This window comes from Ambystoma mexicanum, unplaced genomic scaffold, assembly GCF_040938575.1.
Source record: "Ambystoma mexicanum isolate Mex_15411 unplaced genomic scaffold, UKY_AmexF1_1 Mex_scaf1, whole genome shotgun sequence".
NCBI classification, from domain to species: domain Eukaryota; kingdom Metazoa; phylum Chordata; class Amphibia; order Caudata; family Ambystomatidae; genus Ambystoma; species Ambystoma mexicanum.
The window spans coordinates 4,511,276-4,530,459 of record NW_027182324.1 but is presented as its reverse complement, the minus strand read 5'-3'; the positions used below and the strand labels follow the sequence as shown (position 1 = coordinate 4,530,459).

The window sequence follows — 19,184 nt, the reverse complement described above, 5'->3', positions numbered from 1 at the left end:
GCTTTGCCAACATTTCAAGCCTGACTTTGCTTCTAAATAGCATGAAATAACAATCTTTGTACAAAGTTTTAATATTGGGGAGACAGATTGGTCGAAAAAAAAGCAGACAGGCGCTGCTGAGATTCGAACTCAGGATCTCCTGTTTACTAGACAGGCGCTTTAACCAACTAAGCCACAGCACCTCTTTTGCATCTGATCTCCTGTCCTTCCTCATGTAATCATTTAGAAGTGAAATCCACTTTTTTTAAGGCTGGGCTTCTGTTGCAATATAACTTTACAAAATGTTTTCCAATTGACTGAAACTGCATGAAATAGCAATCTTTGTACAAAGTTTTAATATTGGGGAGACAGATTGGTCGAAAAAAAAGCAGACAGGCGCTGCTGAGATTCGAACTCAGGATCTCCTGTTTACTAGACAGGCGCTTTAACCAACTAAGCCGCAGCACCTTTTTTGCATCTGGTCTCCTTTCCTTCCTCATGTAATCATTTAGAAGTGAAATCCACTTTTTTAAGGCTGGGCTTCTGTTGCAATATAACTTTTCAAAATGTTTTCCAATTGACTGAAACTCCATTGCACAAAACGAGCATGTCATTAATCGTCGATTTAGAGTGGACTGCATTGCCCAGTGTGTGCATTGAGGAGCACATGTTCGTCTTTACTGGGGAGCAAGTTTGCACTCATGAATGTGGCAAAACATTCAAATCCGTAAGTGGGTGAACATTAAAGTCCTAGATGCTGCAAATCTCTATATCTGGATACGGAATGACTGAAAAAAGTTATGTCTCCAGTGTCAAAATGTGTGTAATGCACTAGTAATTCATTTCCTTTATTGACCAGTGAGGTAGCCATGTATGGAGGTGCTGTAGAGTGAAAATCAAGTTTCAAATGGCAGTGATCCATCTGCCTGGATAGCTCAGTCGGTAGAGCATCAGACTTTTAATCTGAGGGTCCAGGGTTCAAGTCCCTGTTCAGGTGTATCTTTGCTTCTTTTACAAAAAATTTAGCAGGAAATATGAATTGCTCATTCTAATATGTGCTATTTCTGATGGCATCGCAACCTTGGGCAATATGACTCTAAGGTAGTGGAGTCCAGAATTCTTGGATGCTTTGCCAACATTTCAAGCCTGACTTTGCTTCTAAATAGCATGAAATAACAATCTTTGTACAAAGTTTTAATATTGGGGAGACAGATTGGTCGAAAAAAAAGCAGACAGGCGCTGCTGAGATTCGAACTCAGGATCTCCTGTTTACTAGACAGGCGCTTTAACCAACTAAGCCACAGCACCTCTTTTGCATCTGATCTCCTGTCCTTCCTCATGTAATCATTTAGAAGTGAAATCCACTTTTTTTAAGGCTGGGCTTCTGTTGCAATATAACTTTACAAAATGTTTTCCAATTGACTGAAACTCCATTGCACAAAACGAGCATGTCATTAATCGTTGATTTAGAGTGGACTGCATTGCCCAGTGTGTGTATTGAGGAGCACATGTTCGCCTTTACTGGGGAGCAATTTTGCACTCATGAATGTGGCAAAACATTCAAATCCGTAAGTGGGTGAACATTAAAGTCCTAGATGCTGCAAATCTCTATATCTGGATACGGAATGACTGAAAAAAGTTATGTCTCCAGTGTCAAAATGTGTGTAATGCACTAGTAATTCATTTCCTTTATTGACCAGTGAGGTAGCCGTGTATGGAGGTGCTGTAGAGTGAAAATCAAGTTTCAAATGGGCAGTGATCCTTGTGCCTGGATAGCTCAGTCGGTAGAGCATCAGACTTTTAATCTGAGGGTCCAGGGTTCAAGTCCCTGTTCAGGCGTACCTTTGCTTCTTTTACAAAAAATTAAGCAGGAAATATGAATTGCTCATTCTAATATGTGCTATTTCTGATGGCATCGCAACCTTGGGCAATATGACTCTAAGGTAGTGGAGTCCAGAGTTCTTGGATGCTTTGCCAACATTTCAAGCCTGACTGTGCTTCTAAATAGCATGAAATAGCAATCTTTGTACAAAGTTTTAATATTGGGGAGACAGATTGGTCGAAAAAAAAGCAGACAGGCGCTGCTGAGATTCGAACTCAGGATCTCCTGTTTACTAGACAGGCGCTTTAACCAACTAAGCCACAGCACCTCTTTTGCATCTGATCTCCTTTCCTTCCTCATGTAATCATTTAGAAGTGAAATCCACTTTTTTTAAGGCTGGGCTTCTGTTGCAATATAACTTTACAAAATGTTTTCCAATTGACTGAAACTCCATTGCACAAAACGAGCATGTCATTAATCGTTGATTTAGAGTGGACTGCATTGCCCAGTGTGTGTATTGAGGAGCACATGTTTGCCTTTACTGGGGAGCAATTTTGCACTCATGAATGTGGCAAAACATTCAAATCCGTAAGTGGGTGAACATTAAAGTCCTAGATGCTGCAAATCTCTATATCTGGATACGGAATGACTGAAAAAAGTTATGTCTCCAGTGTCAAAATGTGTGTAATGCACTAGTAATTCATTTCCTTTATTGACCAGTGAGGTAGCCATGTATGGAGGCGCTGTAGAGTGAAAATCAAGTTTCAAATGGCAGTGATCCATGTGCCTGGTTAGCTCAGTCGGTAGAGCATCAGACTTTTGATCTGAGGGTCCAGGGTTCAAGTCCCTGTTCAGGCGTACCTTTGCTTCTTTTACAAAAAATTAAGCAGGAAATATGAATTGCTCATTCTAATATGTGCTATTTCTGATGGCATCGCAACCTTGGGCAATATGACTCTAAGGTAGTGGAGTCCAGAGTTCTTGGATGCTTTGCCAACATATCAAGCCTGACTGTGCTTCTAAATAGCATGAATTAGCAATCTTTGTACAAAGTTTTAATATTGGGGAGACAGATTGGTCGAAAAAAAGCAGACAGGCGCTGCTGAGATTCAAACTCAGGATCTCCTGTTTACTAGACAGGCGCTTTAACCAACTAAGCCACAGCACCTTTTTTGCATCTGGTCTCCTTTCCTTCCTCATGTAATCATTTAGAAGTGAAATCCACTTTTTTAAGGCTGGGCTTCTGTTGCAATATAACTTTTCAAAATGTTTTCCAATTGACTGAAACTCCATTGCACAAAACGAGCATGTCATTAATCGTCGATTTAGAGTGGACTGCATTGCCCAGTGTGTGCATTGAGGAGCACATGTTCGTCTTTACTGGGGAGCAAGTTTGCACTCATTAATGTGGCAAAACATTCAAATCCGTAAGTGGGTGAACATTAAAGTCCTAGATGCTGCAAATCTCTATATCTGGATACGGAATGACTGAAAAAAGTTATGTCTCCAGTGTCAAAATGTGTGTAATGCACTAGTTATTCATTTCCTTTATTGACCAGTGAGGTAGCCATGTATGGAGGTGCTGTAGAGTGAAAATCAAGTTTCAAATGGCAGTCATCCATCTGCCTGGATAGCTCAGTCGGTAGAGCATCAGACTTTTAATCTGAGGGTCCAGGGTTCAAGTCCCTGTTCAGGCGTATCTTTGCTTCTTTTACAAAAAATTTAGCAGGAAATATGAATTGCTCATTCTAATATGTGCTATTTCTGATGGCATCGCAACCTTGGGCAATATGACTCTAAGGTAGTGGAGTCCAGAATTCTTGGATGCTTTGCCAACGTTTCAAGCCTGACTGTGCTTCTAAATAGCATGAAATAACAATCTTTGTACAAAGTTTTAATATTGGGGAGACAGATTGGTTGAAAAAAAAGCAGACAGGTGCTGCTGAGATTCGAACTCAGGATCTCCTGTTTACTAGACAGGCGCTTTAACCAACTAAGCCACAGCACCTCTTTTGCATCTGATCTCCTGTCCTTCCTCATGTAATCATTTAGAAGTGAAATCCACTTTTTTTAAGGCTGGGCTTCTGTTGCAATATAACTTTGCAAAATGTTTTCCAATTGACTGAAACTCCATTGCACAAAACGAGCATGTCATTAATCGTCGATTTAGAGTGGACTGCATTGCCCAGTGTGTGCATTGAGGAGCACATGTTCGTCTTTACTGGGGAGCAAGTTTGCACTCATGAATGTGGCAAAACATTCAAATCCGTAAGTGGGTGAACATTAAAGTCCTAGATGCTGCAAATCTCTATATCTGGATACGGAATGACTGAAAAAAGTTATGTCTCCAGTGTCAAAATGTGTGTAATGCACTAGTAATTCATTTCCTTTATTGACCAGCGAGGTAGCCATGTATGGAGGTGCTGTAGAGTGAAAATCAAGTTTCAAATGGGCAGTGATCCTTGTGCCTGGATAGCTCAGTCGGTAGAGCATCAGACTTTTAATCTGAGGGTCCAGGGTTCAAGTCCCTGTTCAGGCGTACCTTTGCTTCTTTTACAAAAAATTAAGCAGGAAATATGAATTGCTCATTCTAATATGTGCTATTTCTGATGGCATCGCAACCTTGGGCAATATGACTCTAAGGTAGTGGAGTCCAGAGTTCTTGGATGCTTTGCCAACATATCAAGCCTGACTGTGCTTCTAAATAGCATGAAATAGCAATCTTTGTACAAAGTTTTAATATTGGGGAGACAGATTGGTCGAAAAAAAGCAGACAGGCGCTGCTGAGATTCGAACTCAGGATCTCCTGTTCCTAGACAGGCGCTTTAACCAACTAAGCCACAGCACCTTTTTTGCATCTGGTCTCCTTTCCTTCCTCATGTAATCATTTAGAAGTGAAATCCACTTTTTTAAGGCTGGGCTTCTGTTGCAATATAACTTTTCAAAATGTTTTCCAATTGACTGAAACTCCATTGCACAAAACGAGCATGTCATTAATCGTCGATTTAGAGTGGACTGCATTGCCCAGTGTGTGCATTGAGGAGCACATGTTCGTCTTTACTGGGGAGCAAGTTTGCACTCATGAATGTGGCAAAACATTCAAATCCGTAAGTGGGTGAACATTAAAGTCCTAGATGCTGCAAATCTCTATATCTGGATACGGAATGACTGAAAAAAGTTATGTCTCCAGTGTCAAAATGTGTGTAATGCACTAGTAATTCATTTCCTTTATTGACCAGTGAGGTAGCCATGTATGGAGGTGCTGTAGAGTGAAAATCAAGTTTCAAATGGGCAGTGATCCCTGTGCCTGGATAGCTCAGTCGGTAGAGCATCAGACTTTTAATCTTAGGGTCCAGGGTTCAAGTCCCTGTTCAGGCGTATCTTTGCTTCTTTTACAAAAAATTTAGCAGGAAATATGAATTGCTCATTCTAATATGTGCTATTTCTGATGGCATCGCAACCTTGGGCAATATGACTCTAAGGTAGTAGAGTCCAGAATTCTTGGATGCTTTGCCAACGTTTCAAGCCTGACTGTGCTTCTAAATAGCATGAAATAACAATCTTTGTACAAAGTTTTAATATTGGGGAGACAGATTGGTTGAAAAAAAAGCAGACAGGTGCTGCTGAGATTCGAACTCAGGATCTCCTGTTTACTAGACAGGCGCTTTAACCAACTAAGCCACAGCACCTCTTTTGCATCTGATCTCCTGTCCTTCCTCATGTAATCATTTAGAAGTGAAATCCACTTTTTTTAAGGCTGGGCTTCTGTTGCAATATAACTTTACAAAATGTTTTCCAATTGACTGAAACTCCATTGCACAAAACGAGCATGTCATTAATCGTCGATTTAGAGTGGACTGCATTGCCCAGTGTGTGCATTGAGGAGCACATGTTCGTCTTTACTGGGGAGCAAGTTTGCACTCATGAATGTGGCAAAACATTCAAATCCGTAAGTGGGTGAACATTAAAGTCCTAGATGCTGCAAATCTCTATATCTGGATACGGAATGACTGAAAAAAGTTATGTCTCCAGTGTCAAAATGTGTGTAATGCACTAGTAATTCATTTCCTTTATTGACCAGTGAGGTAGCCATGTATGGAGGTGCTGTAGAGTGAAAATCAAGTTTCAAATGGCAGTGATCCATCTGCCTGGATAGCTCAGTCGGTTGATCTGAGGGTCCAGGGTTCAAGTCCCTGTTCAGCGTACCTTTGCTTCTTTTACAAAAAATTAAGCAGGAAATATGAATTGCTCATTCTAATATGTGCTGTTTCTGATGGCATCGCAACCTTGGGCAATATGACTCTAAGGTAGTGGAGTCCAGAGTTCTTGGATGCTTTGCCAACATTTCAAGCCTGACTGTGCTTCTAAATAGCATGAAATAGCAATATTTGTACAAAGTTTTAATATTGGGGAGACAGATTGGTCCAAAAAAAAGCAGACAGGCGCTGCTGAGATTCGAACTCAGGATCTCCTGTTTACTAGACAGGCGCTTTAACCAACTAAGCCACAGCACCTTTTTTGCATCTGGTCTCCTTTCCTTCCTCATGTAATCATTCAGAAGTGAAATCCACTTTTTTAAGGCTGGGCTTCTGTTGCAATATAACTTTTCAAAATGTTTTCCAATTGACTGAAACTCCATTGCACAAAACGAGCATGTCATTAATCGTCGATTTAGAGTGGACTGCATTGCCCAGTGTGTGCATTGAGGAGCACATGTTCGTCTTTACTGGGGAGCAAGTTTGCACTCATGAATGTGGCAAAACATTCAAATCCGTAAGTGGGTGAACATTAAAGTCCTAGATGCTGCAAATCTCTATATCTGGATACGGAATGACTGAAAAAAGTTATGTATCCAGTGTCAAAATGTGTGTAATGCACTAGTAATTCATTTCCTTTATTGACCAGTGAGGTAGCCATGTATGGAGGTGCTGTAGAGTGAAAATCAAGTTTCAAATGGCAGTGATCCATCTGCCTGGATAGCTCAGTCGGTAGAGCATCAGACTTTTAATCTGAGGGTCCAGGGTTCAAGTCCCTGTTCAGGCGTACCTTTGCTTCTTTTACAAAAAATTTAGCAGGAAATATGAATTGCTCATTCTAATATGTGCTATTTCTGATGGCATCGCAACCTTGGGCAATATGACTCTAAGGTAGTGGAGTCCAGAGTTCTTGGATGCTTTGCCAACATTTCAAGCCTGACTGTGCTTCTAAATAGCATGAAATAGCAATCTTTGTACAAAGTTTTAATATTGGGGAGACAGATTGGTCGAAAAAAAAGCAGACAGGCGCTGCTGAGATTCGAACTCAGGATCTCCTGTTTACTAGACAGGCGCTTTAACCAACTAAGCCGCAGCACCTTTTTTGCATCTGGTCTCCTTTCCTTCCTCATGTAATCATTTAGAAGTGAAATCCACTTTTTTAAGGCTGGGCTTCTGTTGCAATATAACTTTTCAAAATGTTTTCCAATTGACTGAAACTCCATTGCACAAAACGAGCATGTCATTAATCGTCGATTTAGAGTGGACTGCATTGCCCAGTGTGTGCATTGAGGAGCACATGTTCGTCTTTACTGGGGAGCAAGTTTGCACTCATGAATGTGGCAAAACATTCAAATCCGTAAGTGGGTGAACATTAAAGTCCTAGATGCTGCAAATCTCTATATCTGGATACGGAATGACTGAAAAAAGTTATGTCTCCAGTGTCAAAATGTGTGTAATGCACTAGTAATTCATTTCCTTTATTGACCAGTGAGGTAGCCATGTATGGAGGTGCTGTAGAGTGAAAATCAAGTTTCAAATGGCAGTGATCCATCTGCCTGGATAGCTCAGTCGGTAGAGCATCAGACTTTTAATCTGAGGGTCCAGGGTTCAAGTCCCTGTTCAGGTGTATCTTTGCTTCTTTTACAAAAAATTTAGCAGGAAATATGAATTGCTCATTCTAATATGTGCTATTTCTGATGGCATCGCAACCTTGGGCAATATGACTCTAAGGTAGTGGAGTCCAGAATTCTTGGATGCTTTGCCAACATTTCAAGCCTGACTTTGCTTCTAAATAGCATGAAATAACAATCTTTGTACAAAGTTTTAATATTGGGGAGACAGATTGGTCGAAAAAAAAGCAGACAGGCGCTGCTGAGATTCGAACTCAGGATCTCCTGTTTACTAGACAGGCGCTTTAACCAACTAAGCCACAGCACCTCTTTTGCATCTGATCTCCTGTCCTTCCTCATGTAATCATTTAGAAGTGAAATCCACTTTTTTTAAGGCTGGGCTTCTGTTGCAATATAACTTTACAAAATGTTTTCCAATTGACTGAAACTGCATGAAATAGCAATCTTTGTACAAAGTTTTAATATTGGGGAGACAGATTGGTCGAAAAAAAAGCAGACAGGCGCTGCTGAGATTCGAACTCAGGATCTCCTGTTTACTAGACAGGCGCTTTAACCAACTAAGCCGCAGCACCTTTTTTGCATCTGGTCTCCTTTCCTTCCTCATGTAATCATTTAGAAGTGAAATCCACTTTTTTAAGGCTGGGCTTCTGTTGCAATATAACTTTTCAAAATGTTTTCCAATTGACTGAAACTCCATTGCACAAAACGAGCATGTCATTAATCGTCGATTTAGAGTGGACTGCATTGCCCAGTGTGTGCATTGAGGAGCACATGTTCGTCTTTACTGGGGAGCAAGTTTGCACTCATGAATGTGGCAAAACATTCAAATCCGTAAGTGGGTGAACATTAAAGTCCTAGATGCTGCAAATCTCTATATCTGGATACGGAATGACTGAAAAAAGTTATGTCTCCAGTGTCAAAATGTGTGTAATGCACTAGTAATTCATTTCCTTTATTGACCAGTGAGGTAGCCATGTATGGAGGTGCTGTAGAGTGAAAATCAAGTTTCAAATGGCAGTGATCCATCTGCCTGGATAGCTCAGTCGGTAGAGCATCAGACTTTTAATCTGAGGGTCCAGGGTTCAAGTCCCTGTTCAGGTGTATCTTTGCTTCTTTTACAAAAAATTTAGCAGGAAATATGAATTGCTCATTCTAATATGTGCTATTTCTGATGGCATCGCAACCTTGGGCAATATGACTCTAAGGTAGTGGAGTCCAGAATTCTTGGATGCTTTGCCAACATTTCAAGCCTGACTTTGCTTCTAAATAGCATGAAATAACAATCTTTGTACAAAGTTTTAATATTGGGGAGACAGATTGGTCGAAAAAAAAGCAGACAGGCGCTGCTGAGATTCGAACTCAGGATCTCCTGTTTACTAGACAGGCGCTTTAACCAACTAAGCCACAGCACCTCTTTTGCATCTGATCTCCTGTCCTTCCTCATGTAATCATTTAGAAGTGAAATCCACTTTTTTTAAGGCTGGGCTTCTGTTGCAATATAACTTTACAAAATGTTTTCCAATTGACTGAAACTCCATTGCACAAAACGAGCATGTCATTAATCGTTGATTTAGAGTGGACTGCATTGCCCAGTGTGTGTATTGAGGAGCACATGTTCGCCTTTACTGGGGAGCAATTTTGCACTCATGAATGTGGCAAAACATTCAAATCCGTAAGTGGGTGAACATTAAAGTCCTAGATGCTGCAAATCTCTATATCTGGATACGGAATGACTGAAAAAAGTTATGTCTCCAGTGTCAAAATGTGTGTAATGCACTAGTAATTCATTTCCTTTATTGACCAGTGAGGTAGCCGTGTATGGAGGTGCTGTAGAGTGAAAATCAAGTTTCAAATGGGCAGTGATCCTTGTGCCTGGATAGCTCAGTCGGTAGAGCATCAGACTTTTAATCTGAGGGTCCAGGGTTCAAGTCCCTGTTCAGGCGTACCTTTGCTTCTTTTACAAAAAATTAAGCAGGAAATATGAATTGCTCATTCTAATATGTGCTATTTCTGATGGCATCGCAACCTTGGGCAATATGACTCTAAGGTAGTGGAGTCCAGAGTTCTTGGATGCTTTGCCAACATTTCAAGCCTGACTGTGCTTCTAAATAGCATGAAATAGCAATCTTTGTACAAAGTTTTAATATTGGGGAGACAGATTGGTCGAAAAAAAAGCAGACAGGCGCTGCTGAGATTCGAACTCAGGATCTCCTGTTTACTAGACAGGCGCTTTAACCAACTAAGCCACAGCACCTCTTTTGCATCTGATCTCCTTTCCTTCCTCATGTAATCATTTAGAAGTGAAATCCACTTTTTTTAAGGCTGGGCTTCTGTTGCAATATAACTTTACAAAATGTTTTCCAATTGACTGAAACTCCATTGCACAAAACGAGCATGTCATTAATCGTTGATTTAGAGTGGACTGCATTGCCCAGTGTGTGTATTGAGGAGCACATGTTTGCCTTTACTGGGGAGCAATTTTGCACTCATGAATGTGGCAAAACATTCAAATCCGTAAGTGGGTGAACATTAAAGTCCTAGATGCTGCAAATCTCTATATCTGGATACGGAATGACTGAAAAAAGTTATGTCTCCAGTGTCAAAATGTGTGTAATGCACTAGTAATTCATTTCCTTTATTGACCAGTGAGGTAGCCATGTATGGAGGCGCTGTAGAGTGAAAATCAAGTTTCAAATGGCAGTGATCCATGTGCCTGGTTAGCTCAGTCGGTAGAGCATCAGACTTTTGATCTGAGGGTCCAGGGTTCAAGTCCCTGTTCAGGCGTACCTTTGCTTCTTTTACAAAAAATTAAGCAGGAAATATGAATTGCTCATTCTAATATGTGCTATTTCTGATGGCATCGCAACCTTGGGCAATATGACTCTAAGGTAGTGGAGTCCAGAGTTCTTGGATGCTTTGCCAACATATCAAGCCTGACTGTGCTTCTAAATAGCATGAATTAGCAATCTTTGTACAAAGTTTTAATATTGGGGAGACAGATTGGTCGAAAAAAAGCAGACAGGCGCTGCTGAGATTCAAACTCAGGATCTCCTGTTTACTAGACAGGCGCTTTAACCAACTAAGCCACAGCACCTTTTTTGCATCTGGTCTCCTTTCCTTCCTCATGTAATCATTTAGAAGTGAAATCCACTTTTTTAAGGCTGGGCTTCTGTTGCAATATAACTTTTCAAAATGTTTTCCAATTGACTGAAACTCCATTGCACAAAACGAGCATGTCATTAATCGTCGATTTAGAGTGGACTGCATTGCCCAGTGTGTGCATTGAGGAGCACATGTTCGTCTTTACTGGGGAGCAAGTTTGCACTCATTAATGTGGCAAAACATTCAAATCCGTAAGTGGGTGAACATTAAAGTCCTAGATGCTGCAAATCTCTATATCTGGATACGGAATGACTGAAAAAAGTTATGTCTCCAGTGTCAAAATGTGTGTAATGCACTAGTTATTCATTTCCTTTATTGACCAGTGAGGTAGCCATGTATGGAGGTGCTGTAGAGTGAAAATCAAGTTTCAAATGGCAGTCATCCATCTGCCTGGATAGCTCAGTCGGTAGAGCATCAGACTTTTAATCTGAGGGTCCAGGGTTCAAGTCCCTGTTCAGGCGTATCTTTGCTTCTTTTACAAAAAATTTAGCAGGAAATATGAATTGCTCATTCTAATATGTGCTATTTCTGATGGCATCGCAACCTTAGGCAATATGACTCTAAGGTAGTGGAGTCCAGAATTCTTGGATGCTTTGCCAACGTTTCAAGCCTGACTGTGCTTCTAAATAGCATGAAATAACAATCTTTGTACAAAGTTTTAATATTGGGGAGACAGATTGGTTGAAAAAAAAGCAGACAGGTGCTGCTGAGATTCGAACTCAGGATCTCCTGTTTACTAGACAGGCGCTTTAACCAACTAAGCCACAGCACCTCTTTTGCATCTGATCTCCTGTCCTTCCTCATGTAATCATTTAGAAGTGAAATCCACTTTTTTTAAGGCTGGGCTTCTGTTGCAATATAACTTTGCAAAATGTTTTCCAATTGACTGAAACTCCATTGCACAAAACGAGCATGTCATTAATCGTCGATTTAGAGTGGACTGCATTGCCCAGTGTGTGCATTGAGGAGCACATGTTCGTCTTTACTGGGGAGCAAGTTTGCACTCATGAATGTGGCAAAACATTCAAATCCGTAAGTGGGTGAACATTAAAGTCCTAGATGCTGCAAATCTCTATATCTGGATACGGAATGACTGAAAAAAGTTATGTCTCCAGTGTCAAAATGTGTGTAATGCACTAGTAATTCATTTCCTTTATTGACCAGTGAGGTAGCCATGTATGGAGGTGCTGTAGAGTGAAAATCAAGTTTCAAATGGGCAGTGATCCTTGTGCCTGGATAGCTCAGTCGGTAGAGCATCAGACTTTTAATCTGAGGGTCCAGGGTTCAAGTCCCTGTTCAGGCGTACCTTTGCTTCTTTTACAAAAAATTAAGCAGGAAATATGAATTGCTCATTCTAATATGTGCTATTTCTGATGGCATCGCAACCTTGGGCAATATGACTCTAAGGTAGTGGAGTCCAGAGTTCTTGGATGCTTTGCCAACATATCAAGCCTGACTGTGCTTCTAAATAGCATGAAATAGCAATCTTTGTACAAAGTTTTAATATTGGGGAGACAGATTGGTCGAAAAAAAGCAGACAGGCGCTGCTGAGATTCGAACTCAGGATCTCCTGTTCCTAGACAGGCGCTTTAACCAACTAAGCCACAGCACCTTTTTTGCATCTGGTCTCCTTTCCTTCCTCATGTAATCATTTAGAAGTGAAATCCACTTTTTTAAGGCTGGGCTTCTGTTGCAATATAACTTTTCAAAATGTTTTCCAATTGACTGAAACTCCATTGCACAAAACGAGCATGTCATTAATCGTCGATTTAGAGTGGACTGCATTGCCCAGTGTGTGCATTGAGGAGCACATGTTCGTCTTTACTGGGGAGCAAGTTTGCACTCATGAATGTGGCAAAACATTCAAATCCGTAAGTGGGTGAACATTAAAGTCCTAGATGCTGCAAATCTCTATATCTGGATACGGAATGACTGAAAAAAGTTATGTCTCCAGTGTCAAAATGTGTGTAATGCACTAGTAATTCATTTCCTTTATTGACCAGTGAGGTAGCCATGTATGGAGGTGCTGTAGAGTGAAAATCAAGTTTCAAATGGGCAGTGATCCCTGTGCCTGGATAGCTCAGTCGGTAGAGCATCAGACTTTTAATCTTAGGGTCCAGGGTTCAAGTCCCTGTTCAGGCGTATCTTTGCTTCTTTTACAAAAAATTTAGCAGGAAATATGAATTGCTCATTCTAATATGTGCTATTTCTGATGGCATCGCAACCTTGGGCAATATGACTCTAAGGTAGTAGAGTCCAGAATTCTTGGATGCTTTGCCAACGTTTCAAGCCTGACTGTGCTTCTAAATAGCATGAAATAACAATCTTTGTACAAAGTTTTAATATTGGGGAGACAGATTGGTTGAAAAAAAAGCAGACAGGTGCTGCTGAGATTCGAACTCAGGATCTCCTGTTTACTAGACAGGCGCTTTAACCAACTAAGCCACAGCACCTCTTTTGCATCTGATCTCCTGTCCTTCCTCATGTAATCATTTAGAAGTGAAATCCACTTTTTTTAAGGCTGGGCTTCTGTTGCAATATAACTTTACAAAATGTTTTCCAATTGACTGAAACTCCATTGCACAAAACGAGCATGTCATTAATCGTCGATTTAGAGTGGACTGCATTGCCCAGTGTGTGCATTGAGGAGCACATGTTCGTCTTTACTGGGGAGCAAGTTTGCACTCATGAATGTGGCAAAACATTCAAATCCGTAAGTGGGTGAACATTAAAGTCCTAGATGCTGCAAATCTCTATATCTGGATACGGAATGACTGAAAAAAGTTATGTCTCCAGTGTCAAAATGTGTGTAATGCACTAGTAATTCATTTCCTTTATTGACCAGTGAGGTAGCCATGTATGGAGGTGCTGTAGAGTGAAAATCAAGTTTCAAATGGCAGTGATCCATCTGCCTGGATAGCTCAGTCGGTTGATCTGAGGGTCCAGGGTTCAAGTCCCTGTTCAGCGTACCTTTGCTTCTTTTACAAAAAATTAAGCAGGAAATATGAATTGCTCATTCTAATATGCGCTGTTTCTGATGGCATCGCAACCTTGGGCAATATGACTCTAAGGTAGTGGAGTCCAGAGTTCTTGGATGCTTTGCCAACATTTCAAGCCTGACTGTGCTTCTAAATAGCATGAAATAGCAATCTTTGTACAAAGTTTTAATATTGGGGAGACAGATTGGTCCAAAAAAAAGCAGACAGGCGCTGCTGAGATTCGAACTCAGGATCTCCTGTTTACTAGACAGGCGCTTTAACCAACTAAGCCACAGCACCTTTTTTGCATCTGGTCTCCTTTCCTTCCTCATGTAATCATTCAGAAGTGAAATCCACTTTTTTAAGGCTGGGCTTCTGTTGCAATATAACTTTTCAAAATGTTTTCCAATTGACTGAAACTCCATTGCACAAAACGAGCATGTCATTAATCGTCGATTTAGAGTGGACTTCATTGCCCAGTGTGTACATTGAGGAGCACATGTTCGTCTTTACTGGGGAGCAAGTTTGCACTCATGAATGTGGCAAAACATTCAAATCCGTAAGTGGGTGAACATTAAAGTCCTAGATGCTGCAAATCTCTATATCTGGATACGGAATGACTGAAAAAAGTTATGTCTCCAGTGTCAAAATGTGTGTAATGCACTAGTAATTCATTTCCTTTATTGACCAGTGAGGTAGCCATGTATGGAGGTGCTGTAGAGTGAAAATCAAGTTTCAAATGGGCAGTGATCCTTGTGCCTGGATAGCTCAGTTGGTAGAGCATCAGACTTTTAATCTGAGGGTCCAGGGTTCAAGTCCCTGTTCAGGCGTACCTTTGCTTCTTTTACAAAAAATTAAGCAGGAAATATGAATTGCTCATTCTAATATGTGCTATTTCTGATGGCATCGCAACCTTGGGCAATATGACTCTAAGGTAGTGGAGTCCAGAGTTCTTGGATGCTTTGCCAACATTTCAAGCCTGACTGTGCTTCTAAATAGCATGAAATAGCAATCTTTGTACAAAGTTTTAATATTGGGGAGACAGATTGGTCGAAAAAAAAGCAGACAGGCGCTGCTGAGATTCGAACTCAGGATCTCCTGTTTACTAGACAGGCGCTTTAACCAACTAAGCCACAGCACCTTTTTTGCATCTGCTCTCCTTTCCTTCCTCATGTAATCATTTAGAAGTGAAATCCACTTTTTTAAGGCTGGGCTTCTATTGCAATATAACTTTTCAAAATGTTTTCCAATTGACTGAAACTCCATTGCACAAAACGAGCATGTCATTAATCGTCGATTTAGAGTGGACTTCATTGCCCAGTGTGTACATTGAGGAGCACATGTTCGTCTTTACTGGGGAGCAAGTTTGCACTCATGAATGTGGCAAAACATTCAAATCCGTAAGTGGGTGAACATTAAAGTCCTAGATGCTGCAAATCTCTATATCTGGATACGGAATGACTGAAAAAAGTTATGTCTCCAGTGTCAAAATGTGTGTAATGCACTAGTAATTCATTTCCTTTATTGACCAGTGAGGTAGCCATGTATGGAGGTGCTGTAGAGTGAAAATCAAGTTTCAAATGGGCAGTGATCCCTGTGCCTTGATAGCTCAGTCGGTAGAGCATCAGACTTTTAATCTGAGGGTCCAGGGTTCAAGTTCCTGTTCAGGCGTACCTTTGCTTCTTTTACAAAAAATTAAGCAGGAAATATGAATTGCCCATTCTAATATGTGCTATTTCTGATGGCATCGCAACCTTGGGCAATATGACTCTAAGGTAGTGGAGTCCAGAGTTCTTGGATGCTTTGCCAACATTTCAAGCCTGACTGTGCTTCTAAATAGCATGAAATAGCAATCTTTGTACAAAGTTTTAATATTGGGGAGACAGATTGGTCGAAAAAAAGCAGACAGGCGCTGCTGAGATTCAAACTCAGGATCTCCTGTTTACTAGACAGGCGCTTTAACCAACTAAGCCACAGCACCTTTTTTGCATCTGGTCTCCTTTCCTTCCTCATGTAATCATTTAGAAGTGAAATCCACTTTTTTAAGGCTGGGCTTCTGTTGCAATATAACTTTTCAAAATGTTTTCCAATTGACTGAAACTCCATTGCACAAAACGAGCATGTCATTAATCGTCGATTTAGAGTGGACTGCATTGCCCAGTGTGTGCATTGAGGAGCACATGTTCGTCTTTACTGGGGAGCAAGTTTGCACTCATTAATGTGGCAAAACATTCAAATCCGTAAGTGGGTGAACATTAAAGTCCTAGATGCTGCAAATCTCTATATCTGGATACGGAATGACTGAAAAAAGTTATGTCTCCAGTGTCAAAATGTGTGTAATGCACTAGTTATTCATTTCCTTTATTGACCAGTGAGGTAGCCATGTATGGAGGTGCTGTAGAGTGAAAATCAAGTTTCAAATGGGCAGTGATCCCTGTGCCTGGATAGCTCAGTCGGTAGAGCATCAGACTTTTAATCTGAGGGTCCAGGGTTCAAGTCCCTGTTCAGGCGTATCTTTGCTTCTTTTACAAAAAATTTAGCAGGAAATATGAATTGCTCATTCTAATATGTGCTATTTCTGATGGCATCGCAACCTTGGGCAATATGACTCTAAGGTAGTGGAGTCCAGAATTCTTGGATGCTTTGCCAACGTTTCAAGCCTGACTGTGCTTCTAAATAGCATGAAATAACAATCTTTGTACAAAGTTTTAATATTGGGGAGACAGATTGGTTGAAAAAAAAGCAGACAGGTGCTGCTGAGATTCGAACTCAGGATCTCCTGTTTACTAGACAGGCGCTTTAACCAACTAAGCCACAGCACCTCTTTTGCATCTGATCTCCTGTCCTTCCTCATGTAATCATTTAGAAGTGAAATCCACTTTTTTTAAGGCTGGGCTTCTGTTGCAATATAACTTTGCAAAATGTTTTCCAATTGACTGAAACTCCATTGCACAAAACGAGCATGTCATTAATCGTCGATTTAGAGTGGACTGCATTGCCCAGTTTGTGCATTGAGGAGCACATGTTCGTCTTTACTGGGGAGCAAGTTTGCACTCATGAATGTGGCAAAACATTCAAATCCGTAAGTGGGTGAACATTAAAGTCCTAGATGCTGCAAATCTCTATATCTGGATACGGAATGACTGAAAAAAGTTATGTCTCCAGTGTCAAAATGTGTGTAATGCACTAGTAATTCATTTCCTTTATTGACCAGTGAGGTAGCCATGTATGGAGGTGCTGTAGAGTGAAAATCAAGTTTCAAATGGGCAGTGATCCTTGTGCCTGGATAGCTCAGTCGGTAGAGCATCAGACTTTTAATCTGAGGGTCCAGGGTTCAAGTCCCTGTTCAGGCGTACCTTTGCTTCTTTTACAAAAAATTAAGCAGGAAATATGAATTGCTCATTCTAATATGTGCTATTTCTGATGGCATCGCAACCTTGGGCAATATGACTCTAAGGTAGTGGAGTCCAGAGTTCTTGGATGCTTTGCCAACATATCAAGTCTGACTGTGCTTCTAAATAGCATGAAATAGCAATCTTTGTACAAAGTTTTAATATTGGGGAGACAGATTGGTCGAAAAAAAGCAGACAGGCGCTGCTGAGATTCGAACTCAGGATCTCCTGTTTACTAGACAGGCGCTTTAACCAACTAAGCCACAGCACCTTTTTTGCATCTGGTCTCCTTTCCTTCCTCATGTAATCATTTAGAAGTGAAATCCACTTTTTTAAGGCTGGGCTTCTGTTGCAATATAACTTTTCAAAATGTTTTCCAATTGACTGAAACTCCATTGCACAAAACGAGCATGTCATTAATCGTCGATTTAGAGTGGACTGCATTGCCCAGTGTGTGCATTGAGGAGCACATGTTCGTCTTTACTGGGGAGCAAGTTTGCACTCATTAATGTGGCAAAACATTCAAATCCGTAAGTGGGTGAACATTAAAGTCCTAGATGCTGCAAATCTCTATATCTGGATACGGAATGACTGAAAAAAGTTATGTCTCCAGTGTCAAAATGTGTGTAATGCACTAGTAATTCATTTCCTTTATTGACCAGTGAGGTAGCCATGTATGGAGGTGCTGTAGAGTGCATCAGACTTTTAATCTTAGGGTCCAGGGTTCAAGTCCCTGTTCAGGCGTATCTTTGCTTCTTTTACAAAAAATTTAGCAGGAAATATGAATTGCTCATTCTAATATGTGCTATTTCTGATGGCATCGCAACCTTGGGCAATATGACTCTAAGGTAGTAGAGTCCAGAATTCTTGGATGCTTTGCCAACGTTTCAAGCCTGACTGTGCTTCTAAATAGCATGAAATAACAATCTTTGTACAAAGTTTTAATATTGGGGAGACAGATTGGTTGAAAAAAAAGCAGACAGGTGCTGCTGAGATTCGAACTCAGGATCTCCTGTTTACTAGACAGGCGCTTTAACCAACTAAGCCACAGCACCTCTTTTGCATCTGATCTCCTGTCCTTCATCATGTAATCATTTAGAAGTGAAATCCACTTTTTTTAAGGCTGGGGTTCTGTTGCAATATAACTTTACAAAATGTTTTCCAATTGACTGAAACTCCATTGCACAAAACGAGCATGTCATTAATCGTCGATTTAGAGTGGACTGCATTGCCCAGTGTGTGCATTGAGGAGCACATGTTCGTCTTTACTGGGGAGCAAGTTTGCACTCATGAATGTGGCAAAACATTCAAATCCGTAAGTGGGTGAACATTAAAGTCCTAGATGCTGCAAATCTCTATATCTGGATACGGAATGACTGAAAAAAGTTATGTCTCCAGTGTCAAAATGTGTGTAATGCACTAGTAATTCATTTCCTTTATTGACCAGTGAGGTAGCCATGTATGGAGGTGCTGTAGAGTGAAAATCAAGTTTCAAATGGCAGTCATCCATCTGCCTGGATAGCTCAGTCGGTAGAGCATCAGACTTTTAATCTGAGGGTCCAGGGTTCAAGTCCCTGTTCAGGCGTACCTTTGCTTCTTTTACAAAAAATTTAGCAGGAAATATGAATTGCTCATTCTAATATGTGCTATTTCTGATGGCATCGCAACCTTGGGCAATATGACTCTAAGGTAGTGGAGTCCAGAGTTCTTGGATGCTTTGCCAACATATCAAGCCTGACTGTGCTTCTAAATAGCATGAAATAGCAATCTTTGTACAAAGTTTTAATATTGGGGAGACAGATTGGTCGAAAAAAAGCAGACAGGCGCTGCTGAGATTCGAACTCAGGATCTCCTGTTTACTAGACAGGCGCTTTAACCAACTAAGCCACAGCACCTTTTTCGCATCTGGTCTCCTTTCCTTCCTCATGTAATCATTTAGAAGTGAAATCCACTTTTTTAAGGCT

General features: G+C 40.7%; 18 non-coding genes across 18 annotated transcripts; 1 reads left to right on the top strand and 17 right to left on the bottom strand.

Moving 5' to 3' along the window:
* Positions 1-108: 108 nt before the first annotated feature.
* Positions 109-182, bottom strand: TRNAT-AGU (transfer RNA threonine (anticodon AGU)). Its single transcript has one exon. It is a non-coding gene; the product is annotated as a tRNA-Thr (tRNA).
* Positions 183-1,213: 1,031 nt separating this feature from the next.
* Positions 1,214-1,287, bottom strand: TRNAT-AGU (transfer RNA threonine (anticodon AGU)). Its single transcript has one exon. It is a non-coding gene; the product is annotated as a tRNA-Thr (tRNA).
* A 768-nt stretch (positions 1,288-2,055) lies between these two features.
* Positions 2,056-2,129, bottom strand: TRNAT-AGU (transfer RNA threonine (anticodon AGU)). The gene has a single exon. It is a non-coding gene; the product is annotated as a tRNA-Thr (tRNA).
* A 1,606-nt stretch (positions 2,130-3,735) lies between these two features.
* TRNAT-AGU (transfer RNA threonine (anticodon AGU)) lies at positions 3,736-3,809 on the bottom strand. The gene has a single exon. It is a non-coding gene; the product is annotated as a tRNA-Thr (tRNA).
* A 1,607-nt stretch (positions 3,810-5,416) lies between these two features.
* On the bottom strand, positions 5,417-5,490 carry TRNAT-AGU (transfer RNA threonine (anticodon AGU)). The gene has a single exon. It is a non-coding gene; the product is annotated as a tRNA-Thr (tRNA).
* Positions 5,491-6,241: 751 nt separating this feature from the next.
* On the bottom strand, positions 6,242-6,315 carry TRNAT-AGU (transfer RNA threonine (anticodon AGU)). Its single transcript has one exon. It is a non-coding gene; the product is annotated as a tRNA-Thr (tRNA).
* Positions 6,316-7,921: 1,606 nt separating this feature from the next.
* On the bottom strand, positions 7,922-7,995 carry TRNAT-AGU (transfer RNA threonine (anticodon AGU)). Its single transcript has one exon. It is a non-coding gene; the product is annotated as a tRNA-Thr (tRNA).
* A 1,031-nt stretch (positions 7,996-9,026) lies between these two features.
* TRNAT-AGU (transfer RNA threonine (anticodon AGU)) lies at positions 9,027-9,100 on the bottom strand. The gene has a single exon. It is a non-coding gene; the product is annotated as a tRNA-Thr (tRNA).
* Positions 9,101-9,868: 768 nt separating this feature from the next.
* TRNAT-AGU (transfer RNA threonine (anticodon AGU)) lies at positions 9,869-9,942 on the bottom strand. Its single transcript has one exon. It is a non-coding gene; the product is annotated as a tRNA-Thr (tRNA).
* Positions 9,943-11,548: 1,606 nt separating this feature from the next.
* TRNAT-AGU (transfer RNA threonine (anticodon AGU)) lies at positions 11,549-11,622 on the bottom strand. Its single transcript has one exon. It is a non-coding gene; the product is annotated as a tRNA-Thr (tRNA).
* A 1,607-nt stretch (positions 11,623-13,229) lies between these two features.
* On the bottom strand, positions 13,230-13,303 carry TRNAT-AGU (transfer RNA threonine (anticodon AGU)). Its single transcript has one exon. It is a non-coding gene; the product is annotated as a tRNA-Thr (tRNA).
* A 751-nt stretch (positions 13,304-14,054) lies between these two features.
* On the bottom strand, positions 14,055-14,128 carry TRNAT-AGU (transfer RNA threonine (anticodon AGU)). The gene has a single exon. It is a non-coding gene; the product is annotated as a tRNA-Thr (tRNA).
* A 457-nt stretch (positions 14,129-14,585) lies between these two features.
* On the top strand, positions 14,586-14,658 carry TRNAK-UUU (transfer RNA lysine (anticodon UUU)). The gene has a single exon. It is a non-coding gene; the product is annotated as a tRNA-Lys (tRNA).
* A 237-nt stretch (positions 14,659-14,895) lies between these two features.
* On the bottom strand, positions 14,896-14,969 carry TRNAT-AGU (transfer RNA threonine (anticodon AGU)). Its single transcript has one exon. It is a non-coding gene; the product is annotated as a tRNA-Thr (tRNA).
* A 1,607-nt stretch (positions 14,970-16,576) lies between these two features.
* On the bottom strand, positions 16,577-16,650 carry TRNAT-AGU (transfer RNA threonine (anticodon AGU)). The gene has a single exon. It is a non-coding gene; the product is annotated as a tRNA-Thr (tRNA).
* Positions 16,651-17,417: 767 nt separating this feature from the next.
* On the bottom strand, positions 17,418-17,491 carry TRNAT-AGU (transfer RNA threonine (anticodon AGU)). The gene has a single exon. It is a non-coding gene; the product is annotated as a tRNA-Thr (tRNA).
* A 710-nt stretch (positions 17,492-18,201) lies between these two features.
* On the bottom strand, positions 18,202-18,275 carry TRNAT-AGU (transfer RNA threonine (anticodon AGU)). The gene has a single exon. It is a non-coding gene; the product is annotated as a tRNA-Thr (tRNA).
* Positions 18,276-19,041: 766 nt separating this feature from the next.
* TRNAT-AGU (transfer RNA threonine (anticodon AGU)) lies at positions 19,042-19,115 on the bottom strand. Its single transcript has one exon. It is a non-coding gene; the product is annotated as a tRNA-Thr (tRNA).
* Between the last annotated feature and the right edge of the window lie 69 nt (positions 19,116-19,184).